At 33.3% G+C, this 22,722-nt stretch overlaps 12 non-coding genes across 12 annotated transcripts; all 12 read left to right on the top strand.

Annotated features, from left to right (window-relative positions):
- The first annotated feature begins 1,022 nt into the window (after positions 1 to 1,022).
- On the top strand, positions 1,023 to 1,104 carry TRNAL-UAG (transfer RNA leucine (anticodon UAG)). Its single transcript has one exon. It is a non-coding gene; the product is annotated as a tRNA-Leu (tRNA).
- A 1,650-nt stretch (positions 1,105 to 2,754) lies between these two features.
- Positions 2,755 to 2,835, top strand: TRNAP-AGG (transfer RNA proline (anticodon AGG)). The gene is given in 2 exon segments: positions 2,755 to 2,792; positions 2,801 to 2,835. It is a non-coding gene; the product is annotated as a tRNA-Pro (tRNA).
- A 1,647-nt stretch (positions 2,836 to 4,482) lies between these two features.
- TRNAQ-UUG (transfer RNA glutamine (anticodon UUG)) lies at positions 4,483 to 4,564 on the top strand. Its single transcript has one exon. It is a non-coding gene; the product is annotated as a tRNA-Gln (tRNA).
- A 1,408-nt stretch (positions 4,565 to 5,972) lies between these two features.
- On the top strand, positions 5,973 to 6,054 carry TRNAL-UAG (transfer RNA leucine (anticodon UAG)). Its single transcript has one exon. It is a non-coding gene; the product is annotated as a tRNA-Leu (tRNA).
- A 3,380-nt stretch (positions 6,055 to 9,434) lies between these two features.
- TRNAL-UAG (transfer RNA leucine (anticodon UAG)) lies at positions 9,435 to 9,516 on the top strand. The gene has a single exon. It is a non-coding gene; the product is annotated as a tRNA-Leu (tRNA).
- Positions 9,517 to 11,163: 1,647 nt separating this feature from the next.
- Positions 11,164 to 11,245, top strand: TRNAQ-UUG (transfer RNA glutamine (anticodon UUG)). The gene has a single exon. It is a non-coding gene; the product is annotated as a tRNA-Gln (tRNA).
- A 1,408-nt stretch (positions 11,246 to 12,653) lies between these two features.
- Positions 12,654 to 12,735, top strand: TRNAL-UAG (transfer RNA leucine (anticodon UAG)). The gene has a single exon. It is a non-coding gene; the product is annotated as a tRNA-Leu (tRNA).
- A 1,650-nt stretch (positions 12,736 to 14,385) lies between these two features.
- On the top strand, positions 14,386 to 14,466 carry TRNAP-AGG (transfer RNA proline (anticodon AGG)). The gene is given in 2 exon segments: positions 14,386 to 14,423; positions 14,432 to 14,466. It is a non-coding gene; the product is annotated as a tRNA-Pro (tRNA).
- Positions 14,467 to 16,113: 1,647 nt separating this feature from the next.
- Positions 16,114 to 16,195, top strand: TRNAQ-UUG (transfer RNA glutamine (anticodon UUG)). Its single transcript has one exon. It is a non-coding gene; the product is annotated as a tRNA-Gln (tRNA).
- Positions 16,196 to 17,603: 1,408 nt separating this feature from the next.
- On the top strand, positions 17,604 to 17,685 carry TRNAL-UAG (transfer RNA leucine (anticodon UAG)). Its single transcript has one exon. It is a non-coding gene; the product is annotated as a tRNA-Leu (tRNA).
- A 1,650-nt stretch (positions 17,686 to 19,335) lies between these two features.
- On the top strand, positions 19,336 to 19,416 carry TRNAP-AGG (transfer RNA proline (anticodon AGG)). Its single transcript is given in 2 exon segments — positions 19,336 to 19,373; positions 19,382 to 19,416. It is a non-coding gene; the product is annotated as a tRNA-Pro (tRNA).
- A 1,649-nt stretch (positions 19,417 to 21,065) lies between these two features.
- Positions 21,066 to 21,147, top strand: TRNAL-UAG (transfer RNA leucine (anticodon UAG)). Its single transcript has one exon. It is a non-coding gene; the product is annotated as a tRNA-Leu (tRNA).
- Positions 21,148 to 22,722: the final 1,575 nt, after the last annotated feature.

Raw genomic sequence — 22,722 nt, 5'->3', positions numbered from 1 at the left:
TTCATCATTGTTACAAGAGACTTCCCAAACGTTTTAAAAATGTTATCTGCTAAGAGTAAAGATGAGCCAAAATTAAGTTGGCATGAAGTAATTAGAAGTAATATCATAACTAATATTTATTTACTGAGTGGTCTTATCATACAATTAGAGATGGAAATGTTGGCAACGTGACTCATTGGTATAAATTGATGGATTTATATTCCGATTTCTCTATCTTTAATATTTTTCTGGATTTTAATCTCACAGCTGTCTATCTTAGGCATTTGAATAGTACTTCAAAGTTATTTGGATACATCAGTTGCACTAAATGAAGGAAATCTGAAGACAAATATAATCATTACTTGTTAAATGTACCTGGCTTCTTTTACATTTTATCTCTGCTTTTCCTGACTTTGGGAAAAGTTTTGAATGACATTCCAGATATGAGAGTTAAAATATTTTAAAGTGTACAGCAGGTTGTAGGATGACAGAGCTATTCAAGCTGCTGGAATCAAATCCCACTGCTGCCATATTTATTCTCCAAGGAGAAGATCCAGTGATATATATCAAAGTGTATTCCTAAAGTAGATAAGGTATAAAAGAAGCTAAATTTGGTTGGTGGAAGCACACCATAAGCTGTCACATGCAGTAGCTCAAAAGAAGTTATCATGGTTTTAATAGTTTTCTCAAACCTTTTTTAGAACTATCTAAATTGTATTGTTGCTCTCAAAAAGTGGCTTTGAATATCTCTGCGATCTACATTATGCATCTAGCAAGCATCTCAATTTTTGAATATGTCAGTTAAAACAAACAAAAAGTAACTGAGAAAATTAAAAAATCAGTTCTCATCAATATTACCAAGTAAAACATGGATGTTTTTACCTTTCATTGAAATCTTGTATTAGCGAATTGTTTTTCATTTCATAGACTTTTAACATGAAACTTCTTTCCAAGTGTCGCTTTAAAACAAAATTAAACATTTAATTTGCAGCAATCTTAATTACATGAAAGATCTGTGAGATAAGAACTCCATGTGTGCCAGTGGTAGCATGGCCGAGCGGTCTAAGGCGCTAGATTTAGGCTCCAGTCTCTTCGGAGGCGTGGGTTCAAATCCCACAGCTGCCAATCTTATTTTCCAAATAATTGATTTTTGATCAGATATTAACCAACTGAAAAAGGTTGGTGATAGTACCCTGCATTAGCCACCAAGTTCCCAACAGTTCATCATAGTTGCAACAGTCTATTCAAACCTTTAAAATAATGATATCTGCTAACAATAAAAATATTCAAATTTTAATTTTGCATGAAGTAATTATGTGCCCTATCAGAACTAATATTTTATTACTTCATGCATCTCAATTTCTTTTGTTATTTTAATGAAAATAAACAAAATGCAATTCTATAAAAAATCTGAATTTCTCATCGGATTTATGTTTAATAATGAAATTTCTTTTAACTTTTGCTGACATCTTTTCAATTAATACTTTAAAACAAAAAAACCCTTTAATTTTGATGTTCTAGATCTGTGAGCTACCCTAACAACATGCACATGTGGTAGCATGGCCGAGCAGTCTATAGCGCTGGATTAAGGCTCCAGTCTCTTTGGAGGCGTGGGTGCAAATCTCACTACTGCCATCTTTATTATACAAAGAGTAGGGCAGTTATTGATGGCAAAGTGATTCTTTTTTTCCATTAGATAGGATATTACCCAGCTGAAGTTGGTTGGTGGAAGATTCCTATAGCTACTCAACAGTTCATCATTGTTACAAGAGACTTCCCAAACGTTTTAAAAATGTTATCTGCTAAGAGTAAAGATGAGCCAAAATTAAGTTGGCATGAATTAATTAGAAGTAATATCATAACTAATATTTATTTACTGAGTTGTCTTATCATACAATTAGAGATGGAAATGTTGGCAACGTGACTCATTGGTATAAATTGATGGATTTATATTCCGATTTCTCTATCTTTCCTATCTCTCTGGATTTTAATCTCACAGCTGTCTATTTTAGGCATTTGAATAATACTTAAAAGTTATTTGGATACATCAGTTGCACTAAATGAAGGAAAATTGAAGACAAATATAATCATTACTTGTTAAATGTACCTGGCTTCTTTTGCATTTTATCTCAGCTTTTCCTGACTTTGGGTAAAGTTTTGAATGACATTCCAGATATGAGAGCTAAAATATTTTAAAGTGTTAAGCGGGTTGTAGGATGACAGAGCTATTCAAGCTGCTGGAATCAAATCCCACTGCTGCCATATTTATTCTCCAAGGAGAAGATCCAGTGATATATATCAAAGTGCTTTCCTAAAGTAGATAAGGTATAAAAGAAGCTAAATTTGGTTAGTGGAAGCACACCATAAGCTGTCACATGCAGTAGCTCAAAACAAGTTATCATGGTTTTAATAGTTTTCTCAAACCTTTTTTAGAACTATCTAAAATGTATTGTTGCTCTCAAAAAGTGGCTTTGAATATCTCTGCGATCTACATTATGCATCTAGCAAGCATCTCAATTTTTGAATATGTCAGTTAAAACAAACAAAAAGTAACTGAGAAAATTAAAAAATCAGTTCTCATCAATATTACCAAGTAAAACATGGATGTTTTTACCTTTCATTGAAATCTTGTATTAGCGAATTGTTTTTCATTTAATAGACTTTTAACATGAAACTTCTTTCCAAGTGTCGCTTTAAAACAAAATTAAACATTTAATTTGCAGCAATCTTAATTACATGAAAGATCTGTGAGATAAGAACTCCATGTGTGCCAGTGGTAGCATGGCCGAGCGGTCTAAGGCGCTAGATTAGGCTCCAGTCTCTTTGGAGGCGTGGGTTCAAATCCCACTGCTGCCAATCTTATTTTCCAAAGAATTGATTTTTGATCAGATATTAACCAACTGAAAAAGGTTGGTGATAGTACCCAGCATTAGCCACCAAGTTCCCAACAGTTCATCATAGTTGCAACAGTCTATTCAAACCTTTAAAATAATGATATCTGCTAACAATAAAGATATTCAAATTTTAATTTTGCTTGAAGTAATTATGTGCCCTTTCAGAACTAATATTTTATTACTTCATGCATCTCAATTTCTTTTGTTATTTCAATGAAAATAAACAAAATGCAATTCTATAAAAAATCTGAATTTCTCATCGGATTTATGTTTAATAATGAACTTTCTTTTAACTTTTGCTGACATCTTTTCAATTAATACTTTAAAACAAAAAAACCCTTTTATTTTGATGTTCTAGATCTGTGAGCTACCCTAACAACATGCACATGTGGTAGCATGGCCGAGCAGTCTAAGGCGCTGGATTAAGGCTCCAGTCTCTTTGGAGGTGTGGGTGCAAATCTCACTACTGCCATCTTTATTATACAAAGAGTAGGGCAGTTATTAATGGCAAAGTGATTCTTTTTTTCCATTAGATAGGATATTACCCAACTGAAGTTGGTTGGTGGAAGATTCCTATAGCTACTCAACAGTTCATCATTGTTACAAGAGACTTCCCAAACGTTTTCAAAATGTTATCTTCTAAGAGTAAAGATGAGCCAAAATTAAGTTGGCATGAAGTAATTAGAAGTAATATCATAACTAATATTTAATTACTGAGTGGTCTTATCATACAATTAGAGATGGAAATGTTGGCAACGTGACTAATTGGTATAAATTGATGGATTTATATTCCGATTTCTCTATCTTTCCTATCTTTCTGGATTTTAATCTCACAGCTGTCTATCTTAGGCATTTCAATAGTACTTCAAAGTTATTTGGATACATCAGTTGCACTAAATGAAGGAAATCTGAAGACAAATATAATCATTACTTGTTAAATGTACCTGGCTTCTTTTACATTTTATCTCTGCTTTTCCTGACTTTGGGTAAAGTTTTGAATGACATTCCAGATATGAGAGTTAAAATATTTTAAAGTGTACAGCAGGTTGTAGGATGACAGAGCTATTCAAGCTGCTGGAATCAAATCCCACTGCTGCCATATTTATTCTCCAAGGCGAAGATCCAGTGATATATATCAAAGTGTATTCCTAAAGTAGATAAGGTATAAAAGAAGCATTTGGTTGGTGGAAGCACACCATAAGCTGTCACATGCAGTAGCTCAAAACAAGTTATCATGGTTTTAATAGTTTTCTCAAACCTTTTTTAGAACTATCTAAATTGTATTGTTGCTCTCAAAAAGTGGCTTTGAATATCTCTGCGATCTGCATTATGCATATAGCAAGCATCTCAATTTTTGAATATGTCAGTTAAAACAAACAAAAAGTAACTGAGAAAATTAAAAAATCAGTTCTCATCAATATTACCAAGTATAACATGGATGTTTTTACCTTTCATTGAATTCTTGTATTAGCGTATTGTTTATCATTTCATAGACTTTTAACATGACACTTCTTTCCAAGTGTCGCTTTAAAACAAAATTAAACATTTAATTTGCAGCAATATTAATTAAATGAAAGATCTGTGAGGTAAGAACTCCATGTGTGCCAGTGGTAGCATGGCCGAGCGGTCTAAGGCGCTGGATGTTGATTCCAGTCTCTTCGGAGGTGTGGGTTCAAATCCCACTGCTGCCAATCTTATTTTCCAAAGAATTGATTTTTGATCAGATATTAACCAACTGAAAAAGGTTGGTGATAGTAACCTGTATTAGCCACCAAGTTCCCAACAGTTCATCATAGTTGCAACAGTCTTCTCAAACCTTTAAAATAATGATATCTGATGTTCTAGATCTGTGAGCTACCCTAACAACATGCACATGTGGTAGCATGGCCGAGCAGTCTAAGGCGCTGGATTAAGGCTCCAGTCTCTTTGGAGGTGTGGGTGCAAATCTCACTACTGCCATCTTTATTATACAAAGAGTAGGGCAGTTATTGATGGCAAAGTGATTCTTTTTTTCCATTAAATAGGATATTACCCAACTGAAGTTGGTTGGTGGAAGATTCCTATAGCTACTCAACAGTTCATCATTGTTACAAGAGACTTCCCAAACGTTTTAAAAATGTTATCTGCTAAGAGTAAAGATGAGCCAAAATTAAGTTGGCATGAAGTAATTAGAAGTAATATCATAACTAATATTTATTTACTGAGTGGTCTTATCATACAATTAGAGATGGAAATGTTGGCAACGTGACTCATTGGTATAAATTGATGGATTTATATTCCGATTTCTCTATCTTTAATATTTTTCTGGATTTTAATCTCACAGCTGTCTATCTTAGGCATTTGAATAGTACTTCAAAGTTATTTGGATACATCAGTTGCACTAAATGAAGGAAATCTGAAGACAAATATAATCATTACTTGTTAAATGTACCTGGCTTCTTTTACATTTTATCTCTGCTTTTCCTGACTTTGGGTAAAGTTTTGAATGACATTCCAGATATGAGAGTTAAAATATTTTAAAGTGTACAGCAGGTTGTAGGATGACAGAGCTATTCAAGCTGCTGGAATCAAATCCCACTGCTGCCATATTTATTCTCCAAGGAGAAGATCCAGTGATATATATCAAAGTGTATTCCTAAAGTAGATAAGGTATAAAAGAAGCTAAATTTGGTTGGTGGAAGCACACCATAAGCTGTCACATGCAGTAGCTCAAAAGAAGTTATCATGGTTTTAATAGTTTTCTCAAACCTTTTTTAGAACTATCTAAATTGTATTGTTGCTCTCAAAAAGTGGCTTTGAATATCTCTGCGATCTACATTATGCATCTAGCAAGCATCTCAATTTTTGAATATGTCAGTTAAAACAAACAAAAAGTAACTGAGAAAATTAAAAAATCAGTTCTCATCAATATTACCAAGTAAAACATGGATGTTTTTACCTTTCATTGAAATCTTGTATTAGCGAATTGTTTTTCATTTCATAGACTTTTAACATGAAACTTCTTTCCAAGTGTCGCTTTAAAACAAAATTAAACATTTAATTTGCAGCAATCTTAATTACATGAAAGATCTGTGAGATAAGAACTCCATGTGTGCCAGTGGTAGCATGGCCGAGCGGTCTAAGGCGCTAGATTTAGGCTCCAGTCTCTTCGGAGGCGTGGGTTCAAATCCCACTGCTGCCAATCTTATTTTCCAAATAATTGATTTTTGATCAGATATTAACCAACTGAAAAAGGTTGGTGATAGTACCCTGCATTAGCCACCAAGTTCCCAACAGTTCATCATAGTTGCAACAGTCTATTCAAACCTTTAAAATAATGATATCTGCTAACAATAAAAATATTCAAATTTTAATTTTGCATGAAGTAATTATGTGCCCTATCAGAACTAATATTTTATTACTTCATGCATCTCAATTTCTTTTGTTATTTCAATGAAAATAAACAAAATGCAATTCTATAAAAAATCTGAATTTCTCATCGGATTTATGTTTAATAATGAAATTTCTTTTAACTTTTGCTGACATCTTTTCAATTAATACTTTAAAACAAAAAAACCCTTTAATTTTGATGTTCTAGATCTGTGAGCTACCCTAACAACATGCACATGTGGTAGCATGGCCGAGCAGTCTATAGCGCTGGATTAAGGCTCCAGTCTCTTTGGAGGCGTGGGTGCAAATCTCACTACTGCCATCTTTATTATACAAAGAGTAGGGCAGTTATTGATGGCAAAGTGATTCTTTTTTTCCATTAGATAGGATATTACCCAGCTGAAGTTGGTTGGTGGAAGATTCCTATAGCTACTCAACAGTTCATCATTGTTACAAGAGACTTCCCAAACGTTTTAAAAATGTTATCTGCTAAGAGTAAAGATGAGCCAAAATTAAGTTGGCATGAATTAATTAGAAGTAATATCATAACTAATATTTATTTACTGAGTTGTCTTATCATACAATTAGAGATGGAAATGTTGGCAACGTGACTCATTGGTATAAATTGATGGATTTATATTCCGATTTCTCTATCTTTCCTATCTCTCTGGATTTTAATCTCACAGCTGTCTATTTTAGGCATTTGAATAATACTTAAAAGTTATTTGGATACATCAGTTGCACTAAATGAAGGAAAATTGAAGACAAATATAATCATTACTTGTTAAATGTACCTGGCTTCTTTTGCATTTTATCTCAGCTTTTCCTGACTTTGGGTAAAGTTTTGAATGACATTCCAGATATGAGAGCTAAAATATTTTAAAGTGTTAAGCGGGTTGTAGGATGACAGAGCTATTCAAGCTGCTGGAATCAAATCCCACTGCTGCCATATTTATTCTCCAAGGAGAAGATCCAGTGATATATATCAAAGTGCTTTCCTAAAGTAGATAAGGTATAAAAGAAGCTAAATTTGGTTAGTGGAAGCACACCATAAGCTGTCACATGCAGTAGCTCAAAACAAGTTATCATGGTTTTAATAGTTTTCTCAAACCTTTTTTAGAACTATCTAAAATGTATTGTTGCTCTCAAAAAGTGGCTTTGAATATCTCTGCGATCTACATTATGCATCTAGCAAGCATCTCAATTTTTGAATATGTCAGTTAAAACAAACAAAAAGTAACTGAGAAAATTAAAAAATCAGTTCTCATCAATATTACCAAGTAAAACATGGATGTTTTTACCTTTCATTGAAATCTTGTATTAGCGAATTGTTTTTCATTTAATAGACTTTTAACATGAAACTTCTTTCCAAGTGTCGCTTTAAAACAAAATTAAACATTTAATTTGCAGCAATCTTAATTACATGAAAGATCTGTGAGATAAGAATTCCATGTGTGCCAGTGGTAGCATGGCCGAGCGGTCTAAGGCGCTAGATTAGGCTCCAGTCTCTTTGGAGGCGTGGGTTCAAATCCCACAGCTGCCAATCTTATTTTCCAAAGAATTGATTTTTGATCAGATATTAACCAACTGAAAAAGGTTGGTGATAGTACCCTGCATTAGCCACCAAGTTCCCAACAGTTCATCATAGTTGCAACAGTCTTCTCAAACCTTTAAAATAATGATATCTGCTAACAATAAAGATATTCAAATTTTAATTTTGCATGAAGTAATTATGTGCCCTATCAGAACTAATATTTTATTACTTCATGCATCTCAATTTCTTTTGTTATTTCAATGAAAATAAACAAAATGCAATTCAATAAAAAATCTGAATTTCTCATCGGATTTATGTTTAATAATGAACTTTCTTTTAACCTTTGCTGACATCTTTTCAATTAATACTTTAAAACAAAAAAACCCTTTAATTTTGATGTTCTAGATCTGTGAGCTACCCTAACAACATGCACATGTGGTAGCATGGCCGAGCAGTCTAAAGTGCTGGATTAAGGCTCCAGTCTCTTTGGAGGCGTGGGTGCAAATCTCACTACTGCCATCTTTATTATACAAAGAGTAGGGCAGTTATTGATGGCAAAGTGATTCTTTTTTTCCATTAGATAGGATATTACCCAGCTGAAGTTGGTTGGTGGAAGATTCCTATAGCTACTCAACAGTTCATCATTGTTACAAGAGACTTCCCAAACGTTTTAAAAATGTTATCTGCTAAGAGTAAAGATGAGCTAAAATTAAGTTGGCATGAATTAATTAGAACTAATATCATAACTAATATTTAATTACTGAGTGGTCTTATCATACAATTAGAGATGGAAATGTTGGCAACGTGACTCATTGGTATAAATTGATGGATTTATATTCCGAATTCTCTATCTTTCCTATCTCTCTGGATTTTAATCTCACAGCTGTCTATTTTAGGCACTGAATAATACTTAAAAGTTATTTGGATACATCAGTTGCACTAAATGAAGGAAAATTGAAGACAAATATAATCATTACTTGTTAAATGTACCTGGCTTCTTTTGCATTTTATCTCAGCTTTTCCTGACTTTGGGTAAAGTTTTGAATGACATTCCAGATATGAGAGCTAAAATATTTTAAAGTGTTAAGCGGGTTGTAGGATGACAGAGCTATTCAAGCTGCTGGAATCAAATCCCACTGCTGCCATATTTATTCTCCAATGAGAAGATCCAGTGATATATATCAAAGTGTATTCCTAAAGTAGATAAGGTATAAAAGAAGCTAAATTTGGTTGGTGGAAGCACACCATAAGCTGTCACATGCAGTAGCTCAAAACAAGTTATCATGGTTTTAATAGTTTTCTCAAACCTTTTTTAGAACTATCTAAATTGTATTGTTGCTCTCAAAAAGTGGCTTTGAATATCTCTGCGATCTACATCATGCATCTAGCAAGCATCTCAATTTTTGAATATGTCAGTTAAAACAAACAAAAAGTAACTGAGAAAATTAAAAAATCAGTTCTCATCAATATTACCAAGTAAAACATGGATGTTTTTACCTTTCATTGAAATCTTGTATTAGCGAATTGTTTTTCATTTCATAGACTTTTAACATGAAACTTCTTTCCAAGTGTCGCTTTAAAACAAAATTAAACATTTAATTTGCAGCAATCTTAATTACATGAAAGATCTGTGAGATAAGAACTCCATGTGTGCCAGTGGTAGCATGGCCGAGCGGTCTAAGGCGCTGGATTTAGGCTCCAGTCTCTTCGGAGGTGTGGGTTCAAATCCCACTGCTGCCAATCTTATTTTCCAAAGAATTGACTTTAGATCAGATATTAACCAACTGAAAAAGGTTGGTGATAGTACCCTGCATTAGCCACCAAGTTCCCAACAGTTCATCATAGTTGCAACAGTCTATTCAAACCTTTAAAATAATGACAATCTGCTAATAACAAAGATATTCAAATTTTAATTTTGCATGAAGTAATTATGTGCCCTATCAGAACTAATATTTTATTACTTCATGCATCTCAATTTCTTTTGTTATTTCAATGAAAATAAACAAAATGCAATTCTATAAAAAATCTGAATTTCTCATCGGATTTATGTTTAATAATAAACTTTCTTTTAACTTTTGCTGACATCTTTTCAATTAATACTTTAAAACAAAAAACCCTTTTATTTTGATGTTCTAGATCTGTGAGCTACCCTAACAACATGCACATGTGGTAGCATGGCCGAGCAGTCTAAGGCGCTGGATTAAGGCTCCAGTCTCTTTGGAGGTGTGGGTGCAAATCTCACTACTGCCATCTTTATTATACAAAGAGTAGGGCAGTTATTAATGGCAAAGTGATTCTTTTTTTCCATTAGATAGGATATTACCCAACTGAAGTTGGTTGGTGGAAGATTCCTATAGCTACTCAACAGTTCATCATTGTTACAAGAGACTTCCCAAACGTTTTCAAAATGTTATCTTCTAAGAGTAAAGATGAGCCAAAATTAAGTTGGCATGAAGTAATTAGAAGTAATATCATAACTAATATTTAATTACTGAGTGGTCTTATCATACAATTAGAGATGGAAATGTTGGCAACGTGACTAATTGGTATAAATTGATGGATTTATATTCCGATTTCTCTATCTTTCCTATCTTTCTGGATTTTAATCTCACAGCTGTCTATCTTAGGCATTTCAATAGTACTTCAAAGTTATTTGGATACATCAGTTGCACTAAATGAAGGAAATCTGAAGACAAATATAATCATTACTTGTTAAATGTACCTGGCTTCTTTTACATTTTATCTCTGCTTTTCCTGACTTTGGGTAAAGTTTTGAATGACATTCCAGATATGAGAGTTAAAATATTTTAAAGTGTACAGCAGGTTGTAGGATGACAGAGCTATTCAAGCTGCTGGAATCAAATCCCACTGCTGCCATATTTATTCTCCAAGGCGAAGATCCAGTGATATATATCAAAGTGTATTCCTAAAGTAGATAAGGTATAAAAGAAGCATTTGGTTGGTGGAAGCACACCATAAGCTGTCACATGCAGTAGCTCAAAACAAGTTATCATGGTTTTAATAGTTTTCTCAAACCTTTTTTAGAACTATCTAAATTGTATTGTTGCTCTCAAAAAGTGGCTTTGAATATCTCTGCGATCTGCATTATGCATATAGCAAGCATCTCAATTTTTGAATATGTCAGTTAAAACAAACAAAAAGTAACTGAGAAAATTAAAAAATCAGTTCTCATCAATATTACCAAGTATAACATGGATGTTTTTACCTTTCATTGAATTCTTGTATTAGCGTATTGTTTATCATTTCATAGACTTTTAACATGACACTTCTTTCCAAGTGTCGCTTTAAAACAAAATTAAACATTTAATTTGCAGCAATATTAATTAAATGAAAGATCTGTGAGGTAAGAACTCCATGTGTGCCAGTGGTAGCATGGCCGAGCGGTCTAAGGCGCTGGATTTTGATTCCAGTCTCTTCGGAGGTGTGGGTTCAAATCCCACTGCTGCCAATCTTATTTTCCAAAGAATTGATTTTTGATCAGATATTAACCAACTGAAAAAGGTTGGTGATAGTAACCTGTATTAGCCACCAAGTTCCCAACAGTTCATCATAGTTGCAACAGTCTTCTCAAACCTTTAAAATAATGATATCTGATGTTCTAGATCTGTGAGCTACCCTAACAACATGCACATGTGGTAGCATGGCCGAGCAGTCTAAGGCGCTGGATTAAGGCTCCAGTCTCTTTGGAGGTGTGGGTGCAAATCTCACTACTGCCATCTTTATTATACAAAGAGTAGGGCAGTTATTGATGGCAAAGTGATTCTTTTTTTCCATTAAATAGGATATTACCCAACTGAAGTTGGTTGGTGGAAGATTCCTATAGCTACTCAACAGTTCATCATTGTTACAAGAGACTTCCCAAACGTTTTAAAAATGTTATCTGCTAAGAGTAAAGATGAGCCAAAATTAAGTTGGCATGAAGTAATTAGAAGTAATATCATAACTAATATTTATTTACTGAGTGGTCTTATCATACAATTAGAGATGGAAATGTTGGCAACGTGACTCATTGGTATAAATTGATGGATTTATATTCCGATTTCTCTATCTTTAATATTTTTCTGGATTTTAATCTCACAGCTGTCTATCTTAGGCATTTGAATAGTACTTCAAAGTTATTTGGATACATCAGTTGCACTAAATGAAGGAAATCTGAAGACAAATATAATCATTACTTGTTAAATGTACCTGGCTTCTTTTACATTTTATCTCTGCTTTTCCTGACTTTGGGAAAAGTTTTGAATGACATTCCAGATATGAGAGTTAAAATATTTTAAAGTGTACAGCAGGTTGTAGGATGACAGAGCTATTCAAGCTGCTGGAATCAAATCCCACTGCTGCCATATTTATTCTCCAAGGAGAAGATCCAGTGATATATATCAAAGTGTATTCCTAAAGTAGATAAGGTATAAAAGAAGCTAAATTTGGTTGGTGGAAGCACACCATAAGCTGTCACATGCAGTAGCTCAAAAGAAGTTATCATGGTTTTAATAGTTTTCTCAAACCTTTTTTAGAACTATCTAAATTGTATTGTTGCTCTCAAAAAGTGGCTTTGAATATCTCTGCGATCTACATTATGCATCTAGCAAGCATCTCAATTTTTGAATATGTCAGTTAAAACAAACAAAAAGTAACTGAGAAAATTAAAAAATCAGTTCTCATCAATATTACCAAGTAAAACATGGATGTTTTTACCTTTCATTGAAATCTTGTATTAGCGAATTGTTTTTCATTTCATAGACTTTTAACATGAAACTTCTTTCCAAGTGTCGCTTTAAAACAAAATTAAACATTTAATTTGCAGCAATCTTAATTACATGAAAGATCTGTGAGATAAGAACTCCATGTGTGCCAGTGGTAGCATGGCCGAGCGGTCTAAGGCGCTAGATTTAGGCTCCAGTCTCTTCGGAGGCGTGGGTTCAAATCCCACTGCTGCCAATCTTATTTTCCAAATAATTGATTTTTGATCAGATATTAACCAACTGAAAAAGGTTGGTGATAGTACCCTGCATTAGCCACCAAGTTCCCAACAGTTCATCATAGTTGCAACAGTCTATTCAAACCTTTAAAATAATGATATCTGCTAACAATAAAAATATTCAAATTTTAATTTTGCATGAAGTAATTATGTGCCCTATCAGAACTAATATTTTATTACTTCATGCATCTCAATTTCTTTTGTTATTTTAATGAAAATAAACAAAATGCAATTCTATAAAAAATCTGAATTTCTCATCGGATTTATGTTTAATAATGAAATTTCTTTTAACTTTTGCTGACATCTTTTCAATTAATACTTTAAAACAAAAAAACCCTTTAATTTTGATGTTCTAGATCTGTGAGCTACCCTAACAACATGCACATGTGGTAGCATGGCCGAGCAGTCTATAGCGCTGGATTAAGGCTCCAGTCTCTTTGGAGGCGTGGGTGCAAATCTCACTACTGCCATCTTTATTATACAAAGAGTAGGGCAGTTATTGATGGCAAAGTGATTCTTTTTTTCCATTAGATAGGATATTACCCAGCTGAAGTTGGTTGGTGGAAGATTCCTATAGCTACTCAACAGTTCATCATTGTTACAAGAGACTTCCCAAACGTTTTAAAAATGTTATCTGCTAAGAGTAAAGATGAGCCAAAATTAAGTTGGCATGAATTAATTAGAAGTAATATCATAACTAATATTTATTTACTGAGTTGTCTTATCATACAATTAGAGATGGAAATGTTGGCAACGTGACTCATTGGTATAAATTGATGGATTTATATTCCGATTTCTCTATCTTTCCTATCTCTCTGGATTTTAATCTCACAGCTGTCTATTTTAGGCATTTGAATAATACTTAAAAGTTATTTGGATACATCAGTTGCACTAAATGAAGGAAAATTGAAGACAAATATAATCATTACTTGTTAAATGTACCTGGCTTCTTTTGCATTTTATCTCAGCTTTTCCTGACTTTGGGTAAAGTTTTGAATGACATTCCAGATATGAGAGCTAAAATATTTTAAAGTGTTAAGCGGGTTGTAGGATGACAGAGCTATTCAAGCTGCTGGAATCAAATCCCACTGCTGCCATATTTATTCTCCAAGGAGAAGATCCAGTGATATATATCAAAGTGCTTTCCTAAAGTAGATAAGGTATAAAAGAAGCTAAATTTGGTTAGTGGAAGCACACCATAAGCTGTCACATGCAGTAGCTCAAAACAAGTTATCATGGTTTTAATAGTTTTCTCAAACCTTTTTTAGAACTATCTAAAATGTATTGTTGCTCTCAAAAAGTGGCTTTGAATATCTCTGCGATCTACATTATGCATCTAGCAAGCATCTCAATTTTTGAATATGTCAGTTAAAACAAACAAAAAGTAACTGAGAAAATTAAAAAATCAGTTCTCATCAATATTACCAAGTAAAACATGGATGTTTTTACCTTTCATTGAAATCTTGTATTAGCGAATTGTTTTTCATTTAATAGACTTTTAACATGAAACTTCTTTCCAAGTGTCGCTTTAAAACAAAATTAAACATTTAATTTGCAGCAATCTTAATTACATGAAAGATCTGTGAGATAAGAACTCCATGTGTGCCAGTGGTAGCATGGCCGAGCGGTCTAAGGCGCTAGATTAGGCTCCAGTCTCTTTGGAGGCGTGGGTTCAAATCCCACTGCTGCCAATCTTATTTTCCAAAGAATTGATTTTTGATCAGATATTAACCAACTGAAAAAGGTTGGTGATAGTACCCAGCATTAGCCACCAAGTTCCCAACAGTTCATCATAGTTGCAACAGTCTATTCAAACCTTTAAAATAATGATATCTGCTAACAATAAAGATATTCAAATTTTAATTTTGCTTGAAGTAATTATGTGCCCTATCAGAACTAATATTTTATTACTTCATGCATCTCAATTTCTTTTGTTATTTCAATGAAAATAAACAAAATGCAATTCTATAAAAAATCTGAATTTCTCATCGGATTTATGTTTAATAATGAACTTTCTTTTAACTTTTGCTGACATCTTTTCAATTAATACTTTAAAACAAAAAAACCCTTTTATTTTGATGTTCTAGATCTGTGAGCTACCCTAACAACATGCACATGTGGTAGCATGGCCGAGCAGTCTAAGGCGCTGGATTAAGGCTCCAGTCTCTTTGGAGGTGTGGGTGCAAATCTCACTACTGCCATCTTTATTATACAAAGAGTAGGGCAGTTATTAATGGCAAAGTGATTCTTTTTTTCCATTAGATAGGATATTACCCAACTGAAGTTGGTTGGTGGAAGATTCCTATAGCTACTCAACAGTTCATCATTGTTACAAGAGACTTCCCAAACGTTTTCAAAATGTTATCTTCTAAGAGTAAAGATGAGCCAAAATTAAGTTGGCATGAAGTAATTAGAAGTAATATCATAACTAATATTTAATTACTGAGTGGTCTTATCATACAATTAGAGATGGAAATGTTGGCAACGTGACTAATTGGTATAAATTGATGGATTTATATTCCGATTTCTCTATCTTTCCTATCTTTCTGGATTTTAATCTCACAGCTGTCTATCTTAGGCATTTCAATAGTACTTCAAAGTTATTTGGATACATCAGTTGCACTAAATGAAGGAAATCTGAAGACAAATATAATCATTACTTGTTAAATGTACCTGGCTTCTTTTACATTTTATCTCTGCTTTTCCTGACTTTGGGTAAAGTTTTGAATGACATTCCAGATATGAGAGTTAAAATATTTTAAAGTGTACAGCAGGTTGTAGGATGACAGAGCTATTCAAGCTGCTGGAATCAAATCCCACTGCTGCCATATTTATTCTCCAAGGCGAAGATCCAGTGATATATATCAAAGTGTATTCCTAAAGTAGATAAGGTATAAAAGAAGCATTTGGTTGGTGGAAGCACACCATAAGCTGTCACATGCAGTAGCTCAAAACAAGTTATCATGGTTTTAATAGTTTTCTCAAACCTTTTTTAGAACTATCTAAATTGTATTGTTGCTCTCAAAAAGTGGCTTTGAATATCTCTGCGATCTGCATTATGCATATAGCAAGCATCTCAATTTTTGAATATGTCAGTTAAAACAAACAAAAAGTAACTGAGAAAATTAAAAAATCAGTTCTCATCAATATTACCAAGTATAACATGGATGTTTTTACCTTTCATTGAATTCTTGTATTAGCGTATTGTTTATCATTTCATAGACTTTTAACATGACACTTCTTTCCAAGTGTCGCTTTAAAACAAAATTAAACATTTAATTTGCAGCAATATTAATTAAATGAAAGATCTGTGAGGTAAGAACTCCATGTGTGCCAGTGGTAGCATGGCCGAGCGGTCTAAGGCGCTGGATGTTGATTCCAGTCTCTTCGGAGGTGTGGGTTCAAATCCCACTGCTGCCAATCTTATTTTCCAAAGAATTGATTTTTGATCAGATATTAACCAACTGAAAAAGGTTGGTGATAGTAACCTGTATTAGCCACCAAGTTCCCAACAGTTCATCATAGTTGCAACAGTCTTCTCAAACCTTTAAAATAATGATATCTGATGTTCTAGATCTGTGAGCTACCCTAACAACATGCACATGTGGTAGCATGGCCGAGCAGTCTAAGGCGCTGGATTAAGGCTCCAGTCTCTTTGGAGGTGTGGGTGCAAATCTCACTACTGCCATCTTTATTATACAAAGAGTAGGGCAGTTATTGATGGCAAAGTGATTCTTTTTTTCCATTAAATAGGATATTACCCAACTGAAGTTGGTTGGTGGAAGATTCCTATAGCTACTCAACAGTTCATCATTGTTACAAGAGACTTCCCAAACGTTTTAAAAATGTTATCTGCTAAGAGTAAAGATGAGCCAAAATTAAGTTGGCATGAAGTAATTAGAAGTAATATCATAACTAATATTTATTTACTGAGTGGTCTTATCATACAATTAGAGATGGAAATGTTGGCAACGTGACTCATTGGTATAAATTGATGGATTTATATTCCGATTTCTCTATCTTTAATATTTTTCTGGATTTTAATCTCACAGCTGTCTATCTTAGGCATTTGAATAGTACTTCAAAGTTATTTGGATACATCAGTTGCACTAAATGAAGGAAATCTGAAGACAAATATAATCATTACTTGTTAAATGTACCTGGCTTCTTTTACATTTTATCTCTGCTTTTCCTGACTTTGGGTAAAGTTTTGAATGACATTCCAGATATGAGAGTTAAAATATTTTAAAGTGTACAGCAGGTTGTAGGATGACAGAGCTATTCAAGCTGCTGGAATCAAATCCCACTGCTGCCATATTTATTCTCCAAGGAGAAGATCCAGTGATATATATCAAAGTGTATTCCTAAAGTAGATAAGGTATAAAAGAAGCTAAATTTGGTTGGTGGAAGCACACCATAAGCTGTCACATGCAGTAGCTCAAAAGAAGTTATCATGGTTTTAATAGTTTTCTCAAACCTTTTTTAGAACTATCTAAATTGTATTGTTGCTCTCAAAAAGTGGCTTTGAATATCTCTGCGATCTACATTATGCATCTAGCAAGCATCTCAATTTTTGAATATGTCAGTTAAAACAAACAAAAAGTAACTGAGAAAATTAAAAAATCAGTTCTCATCAATATTACCAAGTAAAACATGGATGTTTTTACCTTTCATTGAAATCTTGTATTAGCGAATTGTTTTTCATTTCATAGACTTTTAACATGAAACTTCTTTCCAAGTGTCGCTTTAAAACAAAATTAAACATTTAATTTGCAGCAATCTTAATTACATGAAAGATCTGTGAGATAAGAACTCCATGTGTGCCAGTGGTAGCATGGCCGAGCGGTCTAAGGCGCTAGATTTAGGCTCCAGTCTCTTCAGAGGCGTGGGTTCAAATCCCACTGCTGCCAATCTTATTTTCCAAATAATTGATTTTTGATCAGATATTAACCAACTGAAAAAGGTTGGTGATAGTACCCTGCATTAGCCACCAAGTTCCCAACAGTTCATCATAGTTGCAACAGTCTATTCAAACCTTTAAAATAATGATATCTGCTAACAATAAAAATATTCAAATTTTAATTTTGCATGAAGTAATTATGTGCCCTATCAGAACTAATATTTTATTACTTCATGCATCTCAATTTCTTTTGTTATTTCAATGAAAATAAACAAAATGCAATTCTATAAAAAATCTGAATTTCTCATCGGATTTATGTTTAATAATGAAATTTCTTTTAACTTTTGCTGACATCTTTTCAATTAATACTTTAAAACAAAAAAACCCTTTAATTTTGATGTTCTAGATCTGTGAGCTACCCTAACAACATGCACATGTGGTAGCATGGCCGAGCAGTCTATAGCGCTGGATTAAGGCTCCAGTCTCTTTGGAGGCGTGGGTGCAAATCTCACTACTGCCATCTTTATTATACAAAGAGTAGGGCAGTTATTGATGGCAAAGTGATTCTTTTTTTCCATTAGATAGGATATTACCCAGCTGAAGTTGGTTGGTGGAAGATTCCTATAGCTACTCAACAGTTCATCATTGTTACAAGAGACTTCCCAAACGTTTTAAAAATGTTATCTGCTAAGAGTAAAGATGAGCCAAAATTAAGTTGGCATGAATTAATTAGAAGTAATATCATAACTAATATTTATTTACTGAGTTGTCTTATCATACAATTAGAGATGGAAATGTTGGCAACGTGACTCATTGGTATAAATTGATGGATTTATATTCCGATTTCTCTATCTTTCCTATCTCTCTGGATTTTAATCTCACAGCTGTCTATTTTAGGCATTTGAATAATACTTAAAAGTTATTTGGATACATCAGTTGCACTAAATGAAGGAAAATTGAAGACAAATATAATCATTACTTGTTAAATGTACCTGGCTTCTTTTGCATTTTATCTCAGCTTTTCCTGACTTTGGGTAAAGTTTTGAATGACATTCCAGATATGAGAGCTAAAATATTTTAAAGTGTTAAGCGGGTTGTAGGATGACAGAGCTATTCAAGCTGCTGGAATCAAATCCCACTGCTGCCATATTTATTCTCCAAGGAGAAGATCCAGTGATATATATCAAAGTGCTTTCCTAAAGTAGATAAGGTATAAAAGAAGCTAAATTTGGTTAGTGGAAGCACACCATAAGCTGTCACATGCAGTAGCTCAAAACAAGTTATCATGGTTTTAATAGTTTTCTCAAACCTTTTTTAGAACTATCTAAAATGTATTGTTGCTCTCAAAAAGTGGCTTTGAATATCTCTGCGATCTACATTATGCATCTAGCAAGCATCTCAATTTTTGAATATGTCAGTTAAAACAAACAAAAAGTAACTGAGAAAATTAAAAAATCAGTTCTCATCAATATTACCAAGTAAAACATGGATGTTTTTACCTTTCATTGAAATCTTGTATTAGCGAATTGTTTTTCATTTAATAGACTTTTAACATGAAACTTCTTTCCAAGTGTCGCTTTAAAACAAAATTAAACATTTAATTTGCAGCAATCTTAATTACATGAAAGATCTGTGAGATAAGAATTCCATGTGTGCCAGTGGTAGCATGGCCGAGCGGTCTAAGGCGCTAGATTAGGCTCCAGTCTCTTTGGAGGCGTGGGTTCAAATCCCACTGCTGCCAATCTTATTTTCCAAAGAATTGATTTTTGATCAGATATTAACCAACTGAAAAAGGTTGGTGATAGTACCCAGCATTAGCCACCAAGTTCCCAACAGTTCATCATAGTTGCAACAGTCTATTCAAACCTTTAAAATAATGATATCTGCTAACAATAAAGATATTCAAATTTTAATTTTGCTTGAAGTAATTATGTGCCCTATCAGAACTAATATTTTATTACTTCATGCATCTCAATTTCTTTTGTTATTTCAATGAAAATAAACAAAATGCAATTCTATAAAAAATCTGAATTTCTCATCGGATTTATGTTTAATAATGAACTTTCTTTTAACTTTTGCTGACATCTTTTCAATTAATACTTTAAAACAAAAAAACCCTTTTATTTTGATGTTCTAGATCTGTGAGCTACCCTAACAACATGCACATGTGGTAGCATGGCCGAGCAGTCTAAGGCGCTGGATTAAGGCTCCAGTCTCTTTGGAGGTGTGGGTGCAAATCTCACTACTGCCATCTTTATTATACAAAGAGTAGGGCAGTTATTGATGGCAAAGTGATTCTTTTTTTCCATTAAATAGGATATTACCCAACTGAAGTTGGTTGGTGGAAGATTCCTATAGCTACTCAACAGTTCATCATTGTTACAAGAGACTTCCCAAACGTTTTAAAAATGTTATCTGCTAAGAGTAAAGATGAGCCAAAATTAAGTTGGCATGAAGTAATTAGAAGTAATATCATAACTAATATTTATTTACTGAGTGGTCTTATCATACAATTAGAGATGGAAATGTTGGCAACGTGACTCATTGGTATAAATTGATGGATTTATATTCCGATTTCTCTATCTTTAATATTTTTCTGGATTTTAATCTCACAGCTGTCTATCTTAGGCATTTGAATAGTACTTCAAAGTTATTTGGATACATCAGTTGCACTAAATGAAGGAAATCTGAAGACAAATATAATCATTACTTGTTAAATGTACCTGGCTTCTTTTACATTTTATCTCTGCTTTTCCTGACTTTGGGTAAAGTTTTGAATGACATTCCAGATATGAGAGTTAAAATATTTTAAAGTGTACAGCAGGTTGTAGGATGACAGAGCTATTCAAGCTGCTGGAATCAAATCCCACTGCTGCCATATTTATTCTCCAAGGAGAAGATCCAGTGATATATATCAAAGTGTATTCCTAAAGTAGATAAGGTATAAAAGAAGCTAAATTTGGTTGGTGGAAGCACACCATAAGCTGTCACATGCAGTAGCTCAAAAGAAGTTATCATGGTTTTAATAGTTTTCTCAAACCTTTTTTAGAACTATCTAAATTGTATTGTTGCTCTCAAAAAGTGGCTTTGAATATCTCTGCGATCTACATCATGCATCTAGCAAGCATCTCAATTTTTGAAAATGTCAGTTAAAACAAACAAAAATTAACTGAGAAAATTAAAAAATCAGTTCTCATCAATATTACCAAGTAAAACAAGGATGTTTTACCTTTCATTGAATTATTGTATTAGCGTATTGTTTATCATTTCATAGACTTTTAACATGACACTTCTTTCCAAGTGTGGCTTTAAAACAAAATTAAACATTTAATTTGCAGCAATCTTAATTAAATGAAAGATCTGTGAGATAAGAACTTCATGTGTGCCAGAGGTAGCATGGCCGAGTGGTCTAAGGTGCTGGATGTAGGCTCCAGTCTCTTCGGAGGTGTGGGTTCAAATCCCACTGCTGCCAATCTTATTTTCCAAAGAATTGAATTTTGATCAGATATTAACCAACGGAAAAAGGTTGGTGATAGTACCCTGCATTAGCCACCAAGTTCCCAACAGTTCATCATAGTTGCAACAGTCTTCTCAAACCTTTAAAATAATGATATCTGCTAACAATAAAGATATTCAAATTTTAATTTTGCATGAAGTAATTATGTGCCCTATCAGAACTAATATTTTATTACTTCATGCATCTCAATTTCTTTTGTTATTTCAATGAAAATAAACAAAATGCAATTCAATAAAAAATCTGAATTTCTCATCGGATTTATGTTTAATAATGAACTTTCTTTTAACCTTTGCTGACATCTTTTCAATTAATACTTTAAAACAAAAAAACCCTTTAATTTTGATGTTCTAGATCTGTGAGCTACCCTAACAACATGCACATGTGGTAGCATGGCCGAGCAGTCTATAGCGCTGGATTAAGGCTCCAGTCTCTTTGGAGGCGTGGGTGCAAATCTCACTACTGCCATCTTTATTATACAAAGAGTAGGGCAGTTATTGATGGCAAAGTGATTCTTTTTTTCCATTAGATAGGATATTACCCAGCTGAAGTTGGTTGGTGGAAGATTCCTATAGCTACTCAACAGTTCATCATTGTTACAAGAGACTTCCCAAACGTTTTAAAAATGTTATCTGCTAAGAGTAAAGATGAGCCAAAATTAAGTTGGCATGAATTAATTAGAAGTAATATCATAACTAATATTTATTTACTGAGTTGTCTTATCATACAATTAGAGATGGAAATGTTGGCAACGTGACTCATTGGTATAAATTGATGGATTTATATTCCGATTTCTCTATCTTTCCTATCTCTCTGGATTTTAATCTCACAGCTGTCTATTTTAGGCATTTGAATAATACTTAAAAGTTATTTGGATACATCAGTTGCACTAAATGAAGGAAAATTGAAGACAAATATAATCATTACTTGTTAAATGTACCTGGCTTCTTTTGCATTTTATCTCAGCTTTTCCTGACTTTGGGTAAAGTTTTGAATGACATTCCAGATATGAGAGCTAAAATATTTTAAAGTGTTAAGCGGGTTGTAGGATGACAGAGCTATTCAAGCTGCTGGAATCAAATCCCACTGCTGCCATATTTATTCTCCAAGGAGAAGATCCAGTGATATATATCAAAGTGCTTTCCTAAAGTAGATAAGGTATAAAAGAAGCTAAATTTGGTTAGTGGAAGCACACCATAAGCTGTCACATGCAGTAGCTCAAAACAAGTTATCATGGTTTTAATAGTTTTCTCAAACCTTTTTTAGAACTATCTAAAATGTATTGTTGCTCTCAAAAAGTGGCTTTGAATATCTCTGCGATCTACATTATGCATCTAGCAAGCATCTCAATTTTTGAATATGTCAGTTAAAACAAACAAAAAGTAACTGAGAAAATTAAAAAATCAGTTCTCATCAATATTACCAAGTAAAACATGGATGTTTTTACCTTTCATTGAAATCTTGTATTAGCGAATTGTTTTTCATTTCATAGACTTTTAACATGAAACTTCTTTCCAAGTGTCGCTTTAAAAC

Source organism: Taudactylus pleione, unplaced genomic scaffold (genome assembly GCF_031769625.1).
Source record: "Taudactylus pleione unplaced genomic scaffold, aTauple2 ptg000016l, whole genome shotgun sequence".
In the NCBI taxonomy this organism is placed as follows: domain Eukaryota; kingdom Metazoa; phylum Chordata; class Amphibia; order Anura; family Myobatrachidae; genus Taudactylus; species Taudactylus pleione.
This window is presented reverse-complemented; position numbering and strand designations above follow the sequence as displayed.